This window comes from Spea bombifrons, chromosome 5 (assembly GCF_027358695.1).
Source record: "Spea bombifrons isolate aSpeBom1 chromosome 5, aSpeBom1.2.pri, whole genome shotgun sequence".
NCBI classification, from domain to species: domain Eukaryota; kingdom Metazoa; phylum Chordata; class Amphibia; order Anura; family Pelobatidae; genus Spea; species Spea bombifrons.
In genome coordinates, this window is record NC_071091.1 from 75884312 (window position 1) to 75898581 (window position 14270).

The window sequence follows — 14270 nt, forward strand, 5'->3', positions numbered from 1 at the left end:
CCAAAACATTCAATAACATTTTTTCTCCTTGTATTTGAAGTCATTCATTTTAATCTGATTAGTTTGTATTTTGTAAAAGTTTGCCTCGTCTAATCTACATTATTATTATTATAAAACATTTCATCTACAGGTCTCCTAATAGCGGTGCTCTCTTCAAACGTACATCATAAAGATCTGTTTTAAAGATGTTGAAAGAACATTATTCTTCAATAATAATGATAATAATAATAATGACTAATCATAGGGACTTACTAACGCATGGATGGTGAAGTATGGTGCCTGGCCCTAAATCATTGGCTTCCCATACTTTACTGATTATCTTAAACAAGGGGTTATACTTTGGCAGGTATGGAAAATCTGAGATATAAGCAAAACATCTGGTTTTCTTTTACATAATATGGTAACATTTATTAAGAAACAACTAAAACAGAGATCATTACATGTTAATCACATAAAAAAGACAATTTGTCCCTCCGTAACCTTAATTGTATCCCTAGTGGTTGCTAATTAGTCCTGCAGAGCTGTAGCTACAGACCCTATAACGTCAGATGCAGACCCCTGTCCGGCATGCCTGTGTATTCTGCGCAGCCGGTGACTTATTGATACTGAGTTGAATCCCTCAGCCAATATTTCTCTCATACTTCCAACGGCGTTAGAATCGGTTTTATGCACTTGCAGTAACATAAGATATGTTCATTATTGGATCTGCACCGATGACGTCTACTTAAGAGCACTTTCTGCCTTAATGAAGAGATCTGCTTAAAGCCCACTCTGCATTTTGGTGGAAATCAACTAAAACTCCAGAGTCTTGATTACTATACTTTACCATTATATGATGCATTTATAAGTTTGTAGGGGTCACTGCTGCACATTCGTGTCTACCACGAAGCCTACCCATGAGAGGGACAGCAACCCATATTTTTGTTACTTAATTAGAACATTTAATATTTTCTTACTGGTTGAACTACTATTTACAAATCCCTAAAAAAATAAATATATATATATATATACACACACACTATCAATTTGACTTACGGTACATTAAATAAAATGCTGTCAAAAACTACCAGATGTGCTTTTGAAACGCAAATCCTGAACAACTAACAGAAGTGAACAACTTCTTTAAAAGCAGTTTGGCAGCTGAATACATTTTTACTGAAACATAAGTATACCATTGTACATTTTTACCTGCAATTCTGTAGCAATTGGATTTGCTACATGTTTTCATTCCGCACATAAAGTTGTATTTTCTACTGCTAGCGTAAAGCAAAAGTGGTATGTCAAAGAATATTAAAAACACAATGTACAGGCTTGCCATCAAGAGTCACTGCTCTATTGTACATATATAAAGAAACATATCACACTTCTATGCTACAAAAACATATCACATTAAGGAATAAGTTGGGAATTCTCGATATATATACAATATATAAAAATCGTACATTGTGCTTTACCCTCACCTACAGTGTGTATACGAGAAATATTATTTAATTATATAATATCTGGCGATGAAAAAGTGCATTATAAAGCAAGCTATTTTACTGGAGTATTAATGATTTTCTGGTGAACTATGGGGCAACCTGCCACAAAACGTTAATTAAACAGACAGTGAGAGAAACATGTAATAGTGAGACAGAACCTATTACTTGAATGGTAATGAAAGGTTAGGATGCCAATAACCCAGTAATTAGGATGGACAAACCTCCTCTATAAATTTACATTGAATTATCAACTGGTATTTTCATTCCCTGATGAGCTATTGTCAGGAAAAGTCAGAAATATATATTTAACAGTAAAAAGTAGATGATTATATTGCCACTGTGTTTTTTTTTCCATTGAATCTTAGCTTTAAATTCTCTGTTACATTAAAAATTGTTGGTTTATCCACAAGGCATGTTCGAGTGGAACCAGATGGCTGACAGGTACAATGTATTGTCTGTGCATGCGCATGCCTAGAACCCAGAGGGTATTAATCCAGCACCGATCACGACCTCAGTTGAGCTATTTTCAATTTAAAAATTGGTCTAACATGATCTAAGCGTAACAGTTAACCAAGGAAATGGAACACTGAGTTACTGAACTCTTGTGGCTGGTAGAGCATTATGAAATATATAGACAAACCAATTAGCTGGCTGTGATTTATGGGATTCACAGCTACAGAGCCAGGAGTTACAGATTTCTCTTATGTGTCATTTTTTAATGTTATTTCCATCATGCGTTAAAGAAACATTTGTCATATTTTTATATGAGCAAAAACTGGATAAAGTCATATTAACCCCTTCACACATTTAGGGCATACTATTACGTCGTAAGGTAAGCAGTCTAAAGCACTGTTCTTGAAACTTTTTGTCTTGTGACCCAGTTCTCCAGCAAGTCCGACCACCCCACTCATTTGAAAGAGATTTTTTAAAAATTGAGGCAATAACCTTATTAATAAGGATTATTAAAATACATGATCTGCTGTTAGTAGAGGGAAAATTCAGTATTGGCAACCACTTCTATTCAGCCGTTTTAAATAGGCTACACTATGAAGCCTGCTTGGGTTTTTACACTTCAAAAATAATGCCCAGTAGCCCCTTATAATTGACGAAAAACATAACAAGATGTGCCACAGAAGGCTCCTCCTAACTTTTTTTGTCTGTATAGTTGAATTACTGATAGGATTTCATAAAAGATGTATTTTTTTAAGCAGTATGTCCCTTCAAAAAAGGTGTAGAAGTAGGGTCAGATTATGCGAAAGCAATGCAAGCTATACCTCTACGAGGGGAAGGACAGACACCTGAATCCTAATGCTTTGGGCATAAACAGCAGTCATTTGGAAGATAATTTACTTTTGCTAAATAAAGAGTACCACCTCTGACTGGAGTTATTACTATACAGCAAAACAGAAAAGGTTTTACCCCGGCAGCAACTTTACCTAAGACAGGAGGAGGGGACCTGGTCAACAATACCAATATTGTTCATAATGTAGCGTATCGAAAATCCAAGATATGGTACAAAAGGGTTGCAAGCTATTTGGCCCAAATGTCTGTTTACAACGACTTTACAAAATGCTACCACTGGTAACTAGTGTGCAAGAACACTTGTCATGAAGTGGTTAAGATGCATGTAACTTCGCCCATTGACTATGAAGAATAAAATATAATTTGCTTTTGTATTAAAATACCAATACTTCCATCTGAATTGGTATTTAGGAGTGATGGAAATTGAAAAACAAAATCAATCATGTGGGTTTTTTTTTTAGCATGGAATAGCCATTTTGCAATTTTCATATCCGGTTACAAGCATATTTCAGATTTCTTCTAAGCAATCAAGAAAATGGCAATTTGTTTCTATGTGGTCTTATTGCAACTAACAAGTAACAATCAAGCACAAAAATGTCAAATCAGACAGTGGGAGGATTTCTGCTAGCAAGTGGTGTAGCTACTTAGTACGACATTGTGAACAAAATGTCATCTACGCAGACTGACATTAATAACATATTTATTTCAACATATAATGCATAATTGTGAATTAAAATATGCATTTTTAGTATTTATATTGCTTTTTTCTGTACTATACTTCCTTTACTAGAAATGTTCAGTTTGCATTATTATAACTAACATTACTGCAATCAATCTTAATATTATCTTTTTTTCTAATTGTTCAAATTCCTTGTAGGGGGGTATAGTCCCTAAACCAATGACTTGATTATGGAATATGTAGATTTGACCACAGTGAGTCTGTCCTGTCTTGACGGCATTTAAAGGTGCTGTTCCACTTACTCTCTATCACTTTTATAACTAAATCTAGTTCATAGTGTCACCCTAGTACTGCTGAATACCAAATCACTACCCACCGTCTCCAGATTTCACCAAGAGTCTCTGGGTGAACAGTTCCCTCCCAGGGTCTCCAGGTCAGTCTTCTTATTCTCTGGGGAAGGGGAGTGGTGTTTAGACACGACCACTTCTCTTTCCACTCCTATCGCTTCTTTTTAAGGGCTCACGCACCTCTCGCATGGTTAGCTCCACCTTTGTGTGTGGACAGCCTCGTTCCCTCCAGAAGAGGGTGAGCTCCGGCTAGCCTGAACTGGGACAGTCCCAGGTATACTTATGATGCATACTGATTTGAGGATGATGCAAACTCTTCAAATGTGGGCTAATATACCCCACATTTTAATAAGCTGAATGGTATTTGACAACAAAGTAGTGTGTGCATGGGAAATCACTTGAAAAATCAGCATAGTGCAATAGCAAGGGCCATCTTTGGCCATTTGTTATCGAAGCAGGTCCCTAAGTTCACTCATGCACTTATTGAAGGTGAACTAGGTCACACATCTTTGTTTTTTCTTGTCAATGTGCTTTAATTAAGCTCCTGCTTAACAGTAACAGCAAATCACCTAAGCCACAGCAGTCAGCACAGTAAGATGGTTGTTAACATACAAATACTGCCAAGCACAAGACAAACATCACTGACCTTCCATGCTAATGAAAAGTGATAGTGTTTACTAATTCCCAAAAAGATACTGAAACCAAGTCCTGTCTGCAAAACATGCGTAGCCCCCGTTGTAATTAATGTGATTCTTGTACTTTGAAATGGCAACATGTAAATTTAATTAAAATTTCCACAGGGCAGGCACACAACAGAAATATTTATTTAATGTATTTTTTGATATAATGAATAAAGAAGTACCATATGTTTTACAGTTGTTACCTACAGCTAGACAATAAATAGGACTGGGAATTTGATGGTGCTGTATAAAACAATAAATAATAATAATATTAATAATAATAATGTCAATCCAGAAGTAGTAGAAGTATATAGGATTCAGTTTATTGTTTCAAATTTTCTTTTTTCTGCAATAAAATCTTAACTTTTTTTTTAAAAAAAACAACCAGCTCTGGAGATGTGGCTGGAAAGCTTTATATAACTGCCAAAAAAAGGTTCTTAGTTTAGCACAGTTGTACGCAAACCACCAGTGGCTCTCTGAGTGTGACATAAAGGTTACTTGTACACACAAGATAAAATGGCACTGGATCAGAAGTTGGTTCTTGGAAGAAACAAAAATCTAGAAGACATAAAAGGCAATGAATTTAGAAGAATATACCTGAGTTTTTTATTGTATTATTTCCAATGCACCCCATGGGAGCACTACGATTCAACTGCTTGTTAAAGGCTTATCCTTGGGATCAGGGCTGGACTGGGGACAACGGGGAGGCTCTGGCACTTCAAAGCTGGCAGGGGCCAAATCACGTAAGTGCAGCCGATGGCTTGATATGAAAGGTTACATGCTACGTTGTAATGTCCATGTGGCATCCGGACAGGCATATCCAGGCAGTGCCTGCACACTGTAGCACCCAGTCCGCTGTTGGAGCGGCAGATCTGGTGTATATGGAGCACTGTTGGTCGGCGACCATTCTGGGCCTGTTCAGGATCAAATCAAACCCAATGTACCAGTTGAAGGCTCCACAATGCTTCTGATATTTGTATAGCATAGGACACCCAAATAAAGCACTTAAAGGTATGTACATAGTAGGTTTTCCTGGCTTTTGGTGTAGTGTTTAGTGTTAATTTAGCAGGAAGCAGAGTAAGCAACCATTTAACTGCTATATAACCCTAAAGGTTTATTTGGTATAATGAATGCTCACTTGGAAGCAGCAGCATCACTGAAATCTTCTTTTGCCTTAGGTTAATGTGGTGCCTTGTCTGATTTGAGCCATTAGTCATAACATCTATTAATTAAGGGGTCGTCTCTTCAGAGCACAATACACTCAGCGTTCCTTGAAGCCTTACAAATTATATTTTACAAGAATGCATTATTAATAATTAAATTATTTTTGTGGTTATTAAAGTTATATATCACTGTGTTTATTTACTAAACTTAATTCTTTATTTAATACATCGATCCTTGCGTATTATTAAATGCATTAAAACCGTTAGTGGCACATATGCAAATGAATGTTAAATACGCTGGCATTAAATGTATCTGTGGGATCTTTAAATTGCACGTTAATTGCCAAATATTTAGCCATTAATTATCTTGATTACACACAAACATGTTTCTATCCAGTATTTGTCCTCTGATGATCAGTGCAGCTCAATATAATTTACATATTTTAAGAGGCTTGATCAGAATAAATAATTCATTTGAAGTGATGTACAATAATTGTACTTTCTTTTTATTTACCGCTCACAAAAGTAATTTCATATTTATTAAAAGTAGAGGTAAGCTTCAGTGCGTATTATTTCTATGTGATTTAAGCTAAATCAATTTTAAGATTTTATTTTAAAATAGGCGTGTGGCGAATCCCAAATTCGACATTTCAGAAGAGGGAATATTAAAACGTATGTAATGGCGTTTACAGATAAAATAAGCAATATATTCATATTCAACCCCCTCAAAATATGTAAACAGTGGGAAAAGGAATGGAGGACTTCTTGTTATCACGATCTGCATAATTATCCCTCCTCATTAACTCTTCTCTACTAGCTAGGTTGCTGATTGGTTTAGGCTGCAAAGATGGGTGACGAAATTAGACAATGCTGGCTTGGTAGTTAACACTTAAACTGAATACTTCCAAAACAGCTATTGTGACTGTGAAACAAAATGCACAAGCTATGGATAGATTGAATTAATTAAGTCAGTTATGCTAAAAGTTCCCATTTATATCCAATATGTGTTTATGTTTCAGGTGCATGTCTGGTATACGGTTATTTTGATCAATAATTTGATCTGGATATAGAGAAATATGTAACTAGTATTAACATTTTAAACCTGAATAGCCCAAAAACAAGTATTGTTTTGTCCCTGTCAAGTAACAATGACAAAGAACCACTGCTGATACTTGATGCAAACTCTTCCTGCTTACACATATACACATACTAACACACTAAGATGCACACATATACAATACACACAAACACAGCACTCTACCTTTCTTCCAGTGCAGGGGAGGTCCAATAGCATACTTACACACTTACATACAGACACACGGTAGCACACACACAGTAGCACACCTACACACACATACATACATACAGTAGGACACTTACAAACACAGTAACAGACCTACACATATACTCATACACACAGTAACACACTTGCACATGCTAATATACTTACACATATGCACAAACAGTAACATACTTATAAACACATACTCACACACACACAGTAACACACTTGCACATGCTAATATACTTACACATATGCACATGCATAAATACAAACACACACACACACCAACTCACAATATACCTAACAGACATAGTAACACATGTATGGGCTGAAGAGAGGAAAGTCTACCTGTCCTGCTGTCCTGCTTCCTTGTGGTCCCCACACACTGCCTGCCTTACATACACACACACACTTACTTACACACATTGATATAGAGTGAAAGAAGAAAGAAAATGACATTTGGATGAGTGTGCAAAATGTATGAATCTGTTGTTTTTGGTGGTAGTACAGGTTTGAATAAATCTACACTTAGATTGCCTATTTTATTAATATAAAATTGCACATAAAGGGGAACCATGAAACAGATTGCAAGTGTTTATTGTCCATCATAGTGCTCTGACAGGATGTACCTATAACCCCCTCTGGGAGAACTGGTGGAACTCCCACCTTCCAAAAGCTCATGAATTGCCAGAATATTGTTATTATTTTTATAATTAATATTACTAGTAGGTGCAAAGGTGAGCTCTATAGAGGGACAAACATTTACTAATAACTGCTATATTTCCAAAACTTCTAACTTTTAAGTATATGAATAATGAAAAAGTTTCTGAAGGCAAATGTGAGCTAAAAGATTTAAATTCTAAGTCTAACAATAAATATGACATTTCTGCGATTCATTTTTTTTGTCACAGTAAATATGGAGGACGATAGTGAAAAGAGAAAATACAGAAGGAAGATTTCATTAAGAGAACCAGGACAGATGCAGCTTTCAGACAGATGATCAGTAATCTAGCTCTAAACCCTTTTTCGGGGGCAGTAAAGGAGAGTTCTGTTCCGACATCTTTAGAATGCAAGGGATATACAAAAGATTTGGGATTAACATGTTAAATTAAAATAGAGTTACTTAGACAGGCTAATACAATGCTAATACTTGCAGGGCATTAGTGATCTATCTATCCTCTTAGATTTCGGAAGACAAGATTACTTGTAGATTACATGTAGCCATCCACGCACCCAGCAGTCAGTCTCACTTGCTCTGGGACCATTGCAAAGAAATAATAACTATATACAATACAAACATTTGCCGAGTTTTTTTTCAGTTTTACGAGAGAGAAAAAAATGAAAGGAAAAGAAAACAAATATTTTAAATTATGTACACAATGGCAATAGCTTGTTTTTGTTAATTTGGATATAAATTTGAATAACTATTTTTATTTACTGCTTCAAATTGGTCAATTACAACCTTTCAATGACAGCACAGGGGGGAAAGGGCACTTTTGTTAATGGGTGATCCAATTTTTAGCACACTTAACAATATCTGGCTGTGCATAATGGGAATTATAGTCTGACAACATCTGAATATTTGTATCATACCCAACTCAAATGCTTTAATGTCAGATCTTCTACTTAGTAAACATGTCAGTAATATTACACCATGAAAAGACAAGAAGAGTCTATTAAAACTAGCAAATCTAAATAACCAGCAAGAAATAATTAACAATAATCATTTGCGTAATGGCTGGTAGCTTGCTTAACCACTTGAGTGCCGCGGTACTATATATTAGACCACCTCCCCTCCTTTTCTAAGGCAGTTAATCATATCTGTTATTGGTTTTCTATTATGTTCCCTATGTTATTATTTTTCTTTTATAACAAGTAAGATGTTTACTCGAGACTTAATACTTGCTTATAAAGCATCATTAAATTCATTCCTCACAGTAACCACTTTTGTCTGGCATACCACTAGCATTTGGTTCAATATTTCATTAAATGGCATTGAAAAAAGTATAACACAATCTAGTAAAAAAAAACCCTGCTTTTACGAAATCGAAATTACCATGCAGGCATTGGGTTGTATTATACAGAACAGTTAGCTCAATGAATAGTTCTTTTTATCTGTCCTGAAGCCAGCTGTGAAAAAGTGAATTCCGAAGCATATCTTTAATCTTTGTTTTCAGGGTGTGTGTACATTCTGTCCAACTCTATATTGAAAGCAAGAGTGGGATTTTATGTGTAATTTGTTTTAAGGTATTATATGCCTGAAACTGGAAAGGGAAAAAACAAACTTTTACACAGTTATTTAAAACATTGTGGCCCAACTGGAGCCTTGCTGGTTGGAAGTGGCAACTAGGGGTTTGTAATACAGTCCCCAGACAGACTGAAAAACAAATAAGCTTTTAGTGCTAACATCATTATATTATTATGGAGTAGAGGACTGCATTGGGAGGCGGGTCCCGCGGGTCCCGTGGGACCAGCCAAAAAACTTGCAGGTGGTCTTGCTGGGGTTGCGGGCCAGAGCGGGCGGTCAGGCACTGTACCTGCGGGTCCCGATAATCCTGCGCAGTCCCGCAAGGCTGCCTTCTCGCTGCTCCCTTACAGTGTCTCCTATCTTGCTCCGCCCAGGAACAAAACGGAGTCATGTGATGTGATGTCACTTCCCGTGACTCCGCCTTGTTCCTGCACGGAGCAAGAGAAGAGATGCTATGAGGGAGCAACTCGAGGGCAGCCTTGCGGGACTGTGCGGTAATCTGCAGTTCAGGTAAGGAGGTGTGCTTGATTGGCCACAAATGTGGCAGGAGCGGGCAGGATTGGCCACAAATTTGGTGGGTGCGGGTGGGATTGGAACACCCACATTGCGGGAGCGGGCGGGATTGGAACACCCACATTGCGGGAGTGGGCGGGATTGGGCAACAAATCAGCGGGAGCGGGCGGGAACGGGATTGAAAAAGCAGTCCCACGAAGGGCTCTATTATGGAGTATCTAATCTCCAAAATGGCTAAACTTAATTTTGGACCTAACCATTTCAAAAGATAATGTGCTTTGCTTTACCAACTTGCAAATGTTGTGCTCACAGCGGGTTACAATTAAGACTACAGTGGAAAAAAATGAAATAAAAATAGTGATACATTTTAACTTTGCTAATAATTCTGGCCTAATAACAGCTACCGGTCTCTAGTACTCAAAGGGCTTAAACTTAGTATTGAAGTATGCAGACTCTAACTATTACTGCTTGTTTATAGGGCAATTAAATATTTTGATTTTAAAGGAGAAGTCCCTTTTTTTCTCCTAGAGCATAAAATAGAGTGTTGTATACAGTAATATGGTTTTGGATTGACAAAATGCTGGGTTTATCTCATTTTGTTACTTCCTTTACCTGCAGAGCTGAAGGCTGCCATTGTTGGCAGTCATGATATTTTGGGTGACTTTCCCTGCTCAAACACCACAATGCTAATCAAGTCCATTCCTCCACAGACTTTTATTAGTCATACTGTCCAGCTGGGTGATTAAAACTTAGCCATTCTATTGTTTACAACAGGCAGCATGATAAGGAGTCAGGGTGTGTGGCTAGTAGAACATAACAGAGCTTGACCATATACACATAACTAATACGTAGCTGCCGCAAAACATTATATTATGCCAAGACCGGAAAACTGGAAGAAAGGAAAATATTTTTTTGCAAAACAAAATCTTTGAAAACTTTAAAAAAAATCTTTATTTTCCACTCCCAGCCTATTACGCTCTTATCGTCTCCCAAGAAAATCATTGTTTCATAGGTAGCTAGGTAGAAGCTAGTTGGCCGTCTTATCTGGTTCTTTTCCTCTGTCAGATTCTGTATTTAGATAGATAGGTCTATAGATATGTATGCATTCTGGAATTTAGTGGACTATTGCATTTCTCCCTGGTTAATAACTTTTCTGTTAACAAATATAGACACTGGCATATGGTATTTGCACCCACAAGATCCCCACCCTCTAGTGTTCACACATCTCCAGCATTCATCCACTCAAAATAAAGCTTTCATGATGCTTGGCCAGGCAAGGTCAATATCAACTTGCTAAGTCAGCAGAGTTATAGCTCAATCACCACAGGAAAGCTTCTGGTTGATACCTGTCCTTAAGACCCAATGCCCTCCTATAGCTTTATATGCTAATGCCAAAATAATGCAACAAGAAATTGTCTATCCTGTCACAGCATAGCGATACTTACGGACAGATAAACATGCTGTCTGTCTACCTTGCTTTAAATAACAACTCTCTGCCCATAAAATCTTTCTACTGCCTCTCAGAGTAGAAATTTTACCTATCCTGGTTAGACTTGTAAACAGTAAATTATATTTTCAATTGCAAAGTCAGTGGAGTCTTTCATTTTCTTTATCAATTTATCTCCATTTCACTGCACCTTTTCCAATTCCAGGATGTCTATTTTTGTGATTTATATTCCAACTTTCCACTGATTTATATGAGAGAAAGTTATATGTTGTACGCTTCCTTGTATGATGTGTAGAATAATAACCCACTCAACTTTGGAGCGTAAACCAGTCACTTGGAATAACAATAAGAAGGCCACTTTAAACAGTGTCAACATTTCTCGTCTCTTCTAACTTTTGATATTGCCAACTATTCTTGGTATGTTAATGACGTATTGCATTCTGCAGGCAAGGAGATTATTCTTTCAATTTGCATCACTTTGCATCTCCAACTCAGATTGGGACAAAATAAAGGCTTTAACTGAACAATTACAATTTTGTAACAGCATTAAGTTCTTAAAAAAAATTATCCTTGTCTAGAAAAAAAAGTGTTTAAAGGAGGCCTTCCATCTTCCTGAATAATAGGAAGATACTTTAAATGTAGCATCAGGAACCTCATTTTCAGAATTAATTTTAGTGACAGCTCTCAGTTCACTCAGATTTTTAGTGTCTGTTATATTATTCCTAATATGTGTTAGTTAATCTCTATCTATCAGCCCTTTTCCAGTTCAAATGACATGTGATATATACACTGACAACAGAACTGTAGATCATATTTACAACTAAGCATTGTTCTGAACGTATCTATTGACAATCCTTTATGGTACTTGCTTGTCATAGCGCTTGACACATAGGCTTGAGGCAACTTTATGGAACTAATGAATAATTTAAGGTATTCCACATATTACAAGCATTGCCATGAGTGTACCCCATGGATTACCACCACGCTGATCTAAAAGTTTAGTCCAAAAGTACAAAGGCACATTAGTTTCATACACTACTTTCTTCAACAGAGTCAGAGCTGAATTACCCTCATATACATCAGTCAACAAGTCTGTACTTACTAGCTCTGCTTACTATGAACATATGATGTTAAATAAAATATGTAATTTAGATACAATGTTTTGTTACTCAGTTTATATTACATAAAAAATGAATCAGGTTCTAAATCCACATTGTTGCCATCCATTTATGAACATATCAATGTTATAAAATTGAATATTTGAGTTTGGTTTTTTTTACTTCAAGTTGAGTACTAATGAGATATATTCACTGTAATGGTTATTTTACATATTGCACCAAAATGATACAATGAAATAAATAACGTGTAACAATCTAATATAATTTTAAATTGAAAATAAAATTAGCAACAAGGCACAAATGTCTAAGTGAAGTTTATCAAATTGTAAACTCTCTAGACTTTCACATAACTTTTCCAATGTCCGGTATTATGTTCTGGAAAAGCTTTAAATATAAGCTATAGGAAATCAGAAATATCATGATATAGGTCTGAAGCACAGTTTTGAAAATATTTGAAAGTTTTGTAATGCTTAGGAAATTGGCATTCAGTTTTCTTTGTAATCAAAACGCAAGTTTGTTGACTGTGGTCAATTTTTAAATGCACATAACCTCAGTATACCCAGACTTTAAATATGTATTTTCATTAATCTGAGCTCAAGCAAATGTAAGTGAATTGTTTTACAATTGCCGAACTATTGTATAAGGACCATTAAAATGTTCGTTACCCTTGCACTGTAAGCAAAAGATGAAACAAATTTCACTCCTATTTCACAGCAAGCATTCTTATGTTCATCATTAAGATACCAAGTGTGTAACTCAAAAAATAATGTAACTTTATATGCAACTATGTATTTATGTTTTTTAGTTCTCCCATTAAAACCTCTCTCACTGTTGTAATGTTGGTTTCAAATTAGATCATTATCCATTAATATGTAGTAAAACTACTGACTTATTTTAGAGACAGCAAGCTTTAATGTTTCACTCCTTCAAGCATGTGAATCTCTGAATCATTTTCTAATATGACAGATCTCCAACTTGGTACATACTAAAATGAAATATATAAACATAACATGCTCTGTTGTTATATCCTAATGCATAATCTCAATATAATAAGACCACATGTGCATTCACATTATACAAAACACTGTTATTAAAAATTATAATTAAAGGGGCACTACCAATAAAAGGACTGCATCTATCTCTTTGATTCTTCAGAGTAACACTCAGAAGGGTATTTTTGAATGACAAATGCTTTGTTTAATAGAAAAACAAGAATACACTCTTAAGCATCAATACACCATTATTCCATAAACCCTGAGAACTAAGACCGTGTCTACCTGATAAATGATGAATCTGAAAGAAGACAGGAAATGAAGGTATGGGGTAATAATAAGGTAAATTGTTGACGGATGGGTTTATTTTGTAATGTTATCAATGGTGATCATAATTTGGACAGTTTATATTTAAAGTACCAGGACTCTATGGGCAGGGATGCCCCTGCTGTGACCACTTTGCTTACGCCAGTGTCTACGGAGTCTGCGTAATACACGTGGGCATTGTCACTCAAGCTTATCTTAGTCTACTTTTAAGTGGATACGGAAACCTAAAAGGCCAGTTCCTACATACTTGTTATTAAAATTCCTGCTTTCTTAAAACCACAAGGAAAAATATTCAGACATTGATAAATTTTGGTCTAAAATGGAAAACAGAAATATGCAAAACAGAAAGTCTAAGCCTTTGCAAAGTAGAGTATTCTGTAAACAGGTATTCATATCTTTTTAACTAAGTCAGTATACCAAGAATGTAACAACTATGTAGCATAGTCACAAGATCATCCAGAGCCCTGCTGAGGTCTTTCAAATTGTAAGAAATACATCTTGGATTGTGAATCAGATGTTATACTCCTGTTTTACATCATAACAGAGAGGCAGGTGGACAAAAGACTTCTTGAAACAATGTTCTCCTTTATAGAGATAATTCACAACAATGAAAAAGAGAATCAATTTTACTGGTCTGGATTGATTACTAACATGGGCAGTTAGTATTCCTCGTCCTCCATGTTTTATG

General features: G+C 36.0%; 1 protein-coding gene across 5 annotated transcripts in view; it reads right to left on the bottom strand.

Moving 5' to 3' along the window:
- Nucleotides 1-14270, bottom strand: part of PTPRM (protein tyrosine phosphatase receptor type M) — a 321476-nt gene that overhangs the window by 67795 nt on the left and 239411 nt on the right. The gene's annotated exons all lie outside the window — the stretch shown is intronic.